The 7,823-nt window shown below is 38.8% G+C and overlaps 1 protein-coding gene and 1 non-coding gene across 4 annotated transcripts in view; both read right to left on the bottom strand.

The window, feature by feature from the left end:
* ppm1bb (protein phosphatase, Mg2+/Mn2+ dependent, 1Bb) overlaps nucleotides 1–1,798 on the bottom strand; it is a 41,016-nt gene extending 39,218 nt beyond the window's left edge. For all 3 annotated transcript variants that reach the window (XM_034213047.1, XM_034213038.1, XM_034213055.1), the window contains exon 1: nucleotides 1,413–1,798. The gene's annotated coding sequence lies outside the window, so the exon portion shown is untranslated. The remainder of the gene's footprint in view (nucleotides 1–1,412) is intronic.
* Nucleotides 1,799–7,635: 5,837 nt separating this feature from the next.
* On the bottom strand, nucleotides 7,636–7,729 carry trnai-uau. Its single transcript has 2 exons — nucleotides 7,692–7,729; nucleotides 7,636–7,671 (listed from the first exon to the last, which is right to left on the bottom strand). It is a non-coding gene; the product is annotated as a tRNA-Ile (tRNA).
* Nucleotides 7,730–7,823: the final 94 nt, after the last annotated feature.

Below are 7,823 nucleotides of genomic sequence, written 5' to 3'. Positions count from 1 at the left end.
CTCTCTCTCTCTCTCTCTCTCTCTCTCTCTCTCTCTCTCGACCCGCCCCTCCCTAATAGAGCATAGCATATAAGCAATATATGTATATTTCCCCAAAGACATAAACATATAAAGTGGTTACTGTATCATCAGTGGACTGATGGTACAGCTATATCTATTGCTATATGTTTATGGCAACTGAGGCATACATAACAAACTTTGAACAGTACAGCTATTCTTGACCAGTTAAAATGCTAAACAATGGTAACAGTTTAAACATAGTAGAAACTATAAATAGTAGTAGCTAATTATATATGTATGTATGTTTAGTTTCATTCTCCTGTTATTAATGTCGACTGTTATAGACAGTTTTCCGGCTTCACAATACCAACTGAACTGTTATTTACCTAAGTAAACTATTAATATTCTATATTATAGGTAAATAATGAGCAGTAGAGAAGGGCTCAAGTGTGGGAGGAAGCAGTGGCTGCATGCCGCATAAACATGACTGGTTGTAAACACCTTACCAGCAGTTTTGTGACTAAATGACTTGTTATCTGCCTTAGATGTTATTGAATGTGTACGGACTGATTTCACGGGCTTCAACAAAGATACTAGACGTACAAGGGGGCTTGCGGTTATAATTACCCTCTAAGGTCATGCATACACAACAGAACATACAGTAAGTGTAGCTATCCAACTGGCATTGAATGCATTCTGTTCATACATTTTAACGCTAAATTGTGGACGTTAGTACTCGCTATTTGGGTACATAATGAATAAATAGTTCTCACATCAGTTTGTGGCTGTGCGCTTGTTTAAATATACTATTATATCGTCAGAAATACCATACACGGCCAAGCTAACATCACATAGCTAACCATTGACACCCATATGACAAAGTCCGCTAAACTGTCATTAGCTGGTTATAGCTAGTGTAGCCTACACCATGCTAGATTAGCTCGTTGTGGGACCAGACTAAACACTGGAGGCCAACATGTCGTTTAACTGTTAAAAATAGTTTACTCTAAATGTGCTTCATTCAAAATTGCCTCCACAAGCCTTGGCGCTAACGTTATCTAAATTACTTTGTAACTTCAGATGATAAGTCAGGTTTTATTTTGGACAATTGTTTGATTCAACACAACACGTTATTGCACACCACGATATATGTTGCTATGAACCGTTTGATTTGTTTTTGGAAATGCGTTTCTGTCTTAAATACAAATCCACTAACCACATGCTGAACTCAATTCCACCTAACACTGCTCCCTCTACGGAAAGGCCTAGTTTGCTAGTGTGTTGATATGAGCTAACGTTAGCTGACTTGCTAATGTTAACTTAACAGTTAGCTGTCGTTGGTGCCAACGCAATTCCCCAGCTTGTCAAACTCAAGCTAATGACGTTAGCGCACATACTAGCATGCTACTTACGTTTTCCTGCTGTTGCGAATGTAGATCCAATCTTGATTATCTGCTGGATTCTGCTTTTGTGTGAAGATATGTCGGTTACCTAGCTATCTACGAAGCTAACGTTCGCTAGCTAGCTATGTTATGTTTCCTTATTTGACAAAAATAATCGAGATTGGCCTCAGATGAGCGGCGATAATTCCTTTCTCGGTGGTTCCCTGCTTGGACAGCGTTGATTTTTACGCCATGTTGACGCCAGTTCTGTCTCTCACATAAAATGAAGACTATTCCGATCGACTCCAAAACAAATATGGACACTGAAAATGGTTATATTATTCAACACGACAAATCTAGCACTTTCTTCAATTGAAAGGCCAGAGCTATCCTTCGACTTTGGGTTGCCTGAACAAGAGGAGGTGTTATTTTTGGCATATGCTTGGTGATTGGTTAAACGTCAGGGCGAAAACGGTCTGTTAATTGGCTGCTTCTTCTGTCAATTAGTTCTGCCCCTGTGCCATACTAGATTCTCATTGGTCTATTACCGAAATTCTATGATGCACTCGATATGTAGAAGACACTCGAAACGTATTTTGGTTTACGCCGAAGCAAGTCTAGATAGGCGGGGTCAGTCTTGAAATAAAAACATTCAACGCTGTGGTGGAAGTAGATCAACTGCAACCGGTATCTAGAGAATACAAATAGAAATAAAATCAAAGGTTGCACGGTTGAGATTAAAATACTTTATCACAATCATGCTCTACATGTTTTGAAGTCACCACGCTCACGTGTGCCCCGGAAAAAAAAACAATCGCAACCCTAATGAAAGTACAGCAGGGGTGCATGAAGGGCTCCAGTGGGAGGCTCCAACAGAAGCAAGTATTGTTCAATTGTACTGTAATTTCTTTAGAAATGATACTATTTAAAGAATGTTGTATGTATGTTTCCCACACTCCCTTCCCTGTAACCCAAATATTGTCAAGGCACGTTTGAATGATTAATCAAATATGATTTTTTTTTACCTCACAAGGGAAGAAATCTCATTAAATATAAATTATGATGACGAGGATGTTTAGAAATTGAAGGATCAATTTTATCTTCAAGTCCCAACACATTTCCATAAATTAACTACATGATGTAACCCCGTTCAGGGATCTATTGTGAAGCTCATTTAAATAAATCTTTAGGAATTAAATTAGGATGTGGCATATTTCTTGAGTTGTTTTTACTGTAAAGTACTGCTGTCTTTTTGTTTAGCAGCTCAATAGGTTCAAACACCTATGATTGACTGTAGAGCTGCAAAGATTAAATCGACATATCAATAAGATAATCACCAACAAATAATTGCGTGAATAGTTGTGAAAGTAAACCGATACCACTGAACGATACCGATACTCAACCGATACATATCGTGATACTTTCATGTTGCATAAGAGAAAATGTAATCATCCTGCAATTACTCCCATGAAGCGCTTTATGATATAGTTAACATGTCAAATGAATATTAAATTCAATTGTGGGACTTGGACCTTTTAGTACTGAACAAACAATAAAACACGTTATCTATGAAGGAAAACAGAGATTCTGCAATATTCATTTATAACAACCATCAGGTGTGAATAGTACATCTTGTCAATGGAAAAAGAAAATAGCACCAGTATAATCAATATTCAACCTGAGATTCGACTGACCAGAGAACACATAAAGGATCATGAGATCTCAGCATTGCACATAAAACAAATAGCATCATTAAAATCAACATTTGCCTGATGAAAGAAAACAAATCCCATCACAGTTCAGTTTTGTGCATTCATCTTCAAGAAGATGAGCATATCTGCTCTCTGGATCCAAACGGGCCCTTTCACAGCGTAGGATATCACCTGCTGAACTGAACACTCTCTCGCTTGGCACGCTGCTTCCCTGAACACAAAGGTACTTGGTTGCCATACGAGATAGCATTGGTTTGGAGGTTGGATGTGTTGCCACCTTTCCCAGAAATAAACTTCTTGCAGTGGTTACAGACCCCCACCATCAGACTGGCAGTCGCAGCCACACTTTAGATTTTCTAAAGTGACTCATTTGCGGAGTTTCACGGCGAAAATTGACATCGTAATTCCCGACGGTTTGGGCGCGAGTTTAAGGATATTATACGCCTCACTTTTATAAAAAAAATTTAAAAAAAAAAATTTTTTAAGGGTATCGAAAACCGGATCTGATTTCGGTACGATATACCGTAGCCGCCAGTAACCGGTATTTCGGTAATACCGGGAACCGGTATGCACCCCTGCATGCCACCACACACATCTGAAAACGTACAGAACCCAAGGCTTGATTACCAACGGGCACAATATGGAACTTCCATCTGGGTCAAGCTAGTATTTCAGCATAAACTATAGAAAATGGGAGTATATGGGGGGATAGGGCATGCAACAGATACAACTTCAGTTTGAACCAGAGAAATATAAGTTCAATGCACTTGTTTCCTCTTCCATTGCACCATATAGCATACAATAACTTTGGGAACAATAAGGACGTTTTTCATGGAAATAAAGGATTCAATAACCAACATATCAAAGGGCTGCATTACCGGACATAATTAGTACTTGTTTTGAATGAGCACTGTCTGGTCTCATCTTGAGCGATATTAATTGAGACATCTCACAGCGTCAAAAAGTTATCCAATGTTGGAATTAGGGAATGTAAGGATCTCCTTCAGGAGTACCTGGTAAAAAAAACTCATTTTCTCCATAAAACATTTAGCATAACTCACAGTTGGAGCACCTTGCTGCTTGGATGAGGAAAAACTCTCCAAGATTAATCTTCAGTACAAAACATGGGCAACTAAAAAATATTGTTTTGTGATGAAAAGTTAAAGGTAGAGGTTTTTGTGCAGTAAGATGTGAGGTGAAAACAAAACTCTATGGGCAATTATTCTACAATCTTAGAGCACAAAGACAATGTTTCTGGCGCTCACCAGCAGTTGAAGGAAGCCACATATTCCCTCTTTGCTTAGTTTTTTTTTTACAACTGTCTGCGCTATTTTTTAGCTTTCTCACGCTTACGGTTTTGCACCAGGTCGCTACATTTTTACACACACTTGGTTCTTGGATGGAAATCAGGAGCAACAGTGTGATGCAGCCATGGAGGCTATGCCCTCTGAAATAAGGCCTTTCCAAAAAGATAAACCCTTAGACAATCAGGCAGATTCTTTGCAAGTGTTATGAACCCTTTAATCTACAGTACAAGGGCTTTTGTATTTAAATCTGCAGAAATAATGAATACGTTGGTAGATCTCTTTCTTCTCCACACATTATGAATAAAGATATGTCATTCATTAGAATAACAAAGACGTGCAAAGAAAAAAAATGTAGGTTGGAGGGAAAAAAACTGGGATTAGGGGATTAAAGCATAAACATGAGTGTAAATATGTGTATAAAGATGTCTAGTTAGATCTGTGTGTGTGTGTGGTGTGTGTGTGTGTGTGTGTGTGTGTGTGTGTGTGTGTGTGTGTGTGTGTGTGTGTGTGTGTGTGTGTGTGGTGTGTGTGTGTGTGTGTGTGTGTGTGTGTGTGTGTGTGTGTGTGTGTGTGTGTGTGTGTGTGTGTGTGTGTGTGTCTTTTAGGGGAAAGCTGGGTTTATCCGTTGTCATTTTGTGGTCTTCCCTCAGGATTAGATTTGTGTCTTGTTAATGAAAAACTCATTAGATCTCAGAACAGTTCCCCAAGGAACCAAGCAGGGTTATGAGAGACAGGTCAGATTAATACCCTGCTTAAATACTGTGTGTATGTGTGTGTGTGTGTAAGCGAGTGTGAGTGAGCAGCCGAGTGGTATTTAATTTTCCAAGATGGGGGATTATCACTGGCAGAATTTGATCATTCTGCTCTGATCAGGATGTTCAATCGCAGCTTATCCCTAATATTAAACTCTCAGTCTTTTGTCCCCTTTCCCCTCAATCCCTCAAACTGACACACACACACACACACATATTTCCACACGTACAGATGCGTCACTCCAACTGCCGCACTCCTCATTGAATAAAGTGGTCCACTGAGCCTGTACTGTCAGGGTGTTGCATGTGATTGTTCAGCCACCTGGTCACCTCAGGGTGAGGAGGGGGGAGGAGGAGGAGCTGTGGGTTGGGGTCGTGGGGGTCTCTGGTGGGGTGATGCAAGGCTTTAGCTTCTTATGGAGGCAGCTGAGGAGAGTAAATTAAAAAACAGTTTTGTCTAATCCGGAACACCAAGAACAAGTGGCACACATTCCAAAATCTGATCCCTCGTGTTTACATGGATCTGGAAGAGTTTAAACACACACACACACACACACACACACACACACACACACACACACACACACACACACACACACACACACACACTACAACATTCCCTCAAATGATAAGCACTTTCTTGCAAACATACACACATATTCCCTGCTGTTAAATACTTTGTGATTGTGTCCCAGGCTGGATAGAAGGGTGGTGGGGGGGAGGTACAAGACCCTGATCTGCACTCTCATTTTCAGCCTGGAGATCTGCACCCGGGACATCTGGGTCACATCATTACTCCAATCTTCTGCTTGTTCATTCCCAGCTTTCGAGGGCTTAGAGTGACAGACCTGCACACACACACTCACACAGAGCACACACAACACACGTCCAAATACACAGATAGGCCTATATATATACAGCATGTTACAGTCATGTACAGTGAAATACATCATGTTTAAAAAAGATTGATGGTTTGAGTTAACAGATGTTAAGATGCAATGATAAAATGAGCACAATGTAGAGGTTCTTCAAAGGATTGCCAGGATAAAATATTTCTGAATGGCTCAATTTAAAATGCCACTTGTCAAGGCAAAGCAAGTTTGTTTATAGCACATATCAGCAATAAGGAAATACAAATTGCCTTTATAAAACAATGAAATACAAAAATAAAAATAAGGTAGGCCTACACCACAAAATGATATTCAATGCAGTTGAAAACTGTCGCCAAAGGCCACAGAAAATGGACATTTAAAACAAACTAAATACAGAATAACAGTAAGAGTGCAGTGTGAGAAATTCATTTTTATTTGATTCAATAAAAGGCAGCAGCAGACAGAAAAGCTATAGTTGCAGCCAACCTGCATTTTTTCTGGGATTTGTTGCAAATATATGGTGCATAGAAACTAAACGCTGCATCTTTAGTTTTGACTCTGAGGACACACATAGATAGTCAATAAATAGATTTATGAATACAAATGATTGTAAGAATGACAGGAGGTGGACTATTCAAAAATGGTTGTGCACAGTCACCCTTCCAAATGTTTATGAGGAACATAAATGCACGCACCTCTAGATAGAAATACTTATTTAGAGCTACGGGACTCTGTTCAGCGCAGTTATACCGCCTTCTAGTGGTAAGAATGAAGACGTTTACAATAGTCGCAGTTTTGACTGACGGCCAGCAGGGGGAGCTATTGTTCAGCACAACTGAGAAGATCGGGGTAGAGTACAGTTGACATGAGTACCTTTTTATATCATTAAAGATCGTTTGTAAACTAATAATAATTACAATAAATAAAATAAAAATAAGAAGGAGAATAATAAGTACTTGGTCCATCATCCATTGATTAAATGTAGCTTAATATATTTTATATATGGGTATTATAATATATATTGTTATATAATTGTGTTATGTTTAACGTTTTGTTATGTTATATTATATAACTACATGTTAACATAATATATATATATATTATATCCCATACCATATTATAGCCTATTGTATTGTGTAATACTGTGTTAATCTGTGTTCTTTTACATTATGTATATGTAGTAGTAATCATAATAATAGAGACAAACACGAGTTCAAGTTGAATGACTTAATAATTGTTTACGACACTGTCACTTTTGCTTTGTAATCTCGTTATGTAGCCTATTTTCTATTTTCACTTCATTTTATTTGTAGTTACATATACCCTACCTCTTTTATCTTATCTTATCATTTATAACTTCAGGTTCTGATTAAATAACATGTCAGATCAGCCCTTTGTACGACGTAACGTCCAAACGGTTCAGTAATTCAACACGTCCACAGTTACTTCATGTAAACACACCTGTTGTCAAGAACTAAGAAGCTTTTCTTGTGTGTATTTGGAGAAATAGCACTACTTCGAAGTACCCCAGTTGTTGTGGGGGATCGCTGTGTGACGTATTTTATATGCGACGTCCCATTTTAACCAGATGAGGGTCAATCCAAAAACTGTGCTCCAGGTGAGGCTCGAACTCACAACCTCGGCATTGCTCTGCAGAATACTGTCATATAAGTACCGCGCGCTAACCGATTGCGCCACTGGAGCCTCGGCGGTAATCGGCTAATAATTCGATTCAAGAATGACACGAGTGCCTGTGACAAACAAACATATAAGATTTTGATAAACTGTTTTTTATTTG

Source organism: Gymnodraco acuticeps, unplaced genomic scaffold (assembly GCF_902827175.1).
Source record: "Gymnodraco acuticeps unplaced genomic scaffold, fGymAcu1.1, whole genome shotgun sequence".
NCBI classification, from domain to species: Eukaryota; Metazoa; Chordata; class Actinopteri; order Perciformes; family Bathydraconidae; genus Gymnodraco; species Gymnodraco acuticeps.
Note: the sequence above shows the minus strand (reverse complement) of the source record. Positions and strands in the feature narration are given on the sequence as shown.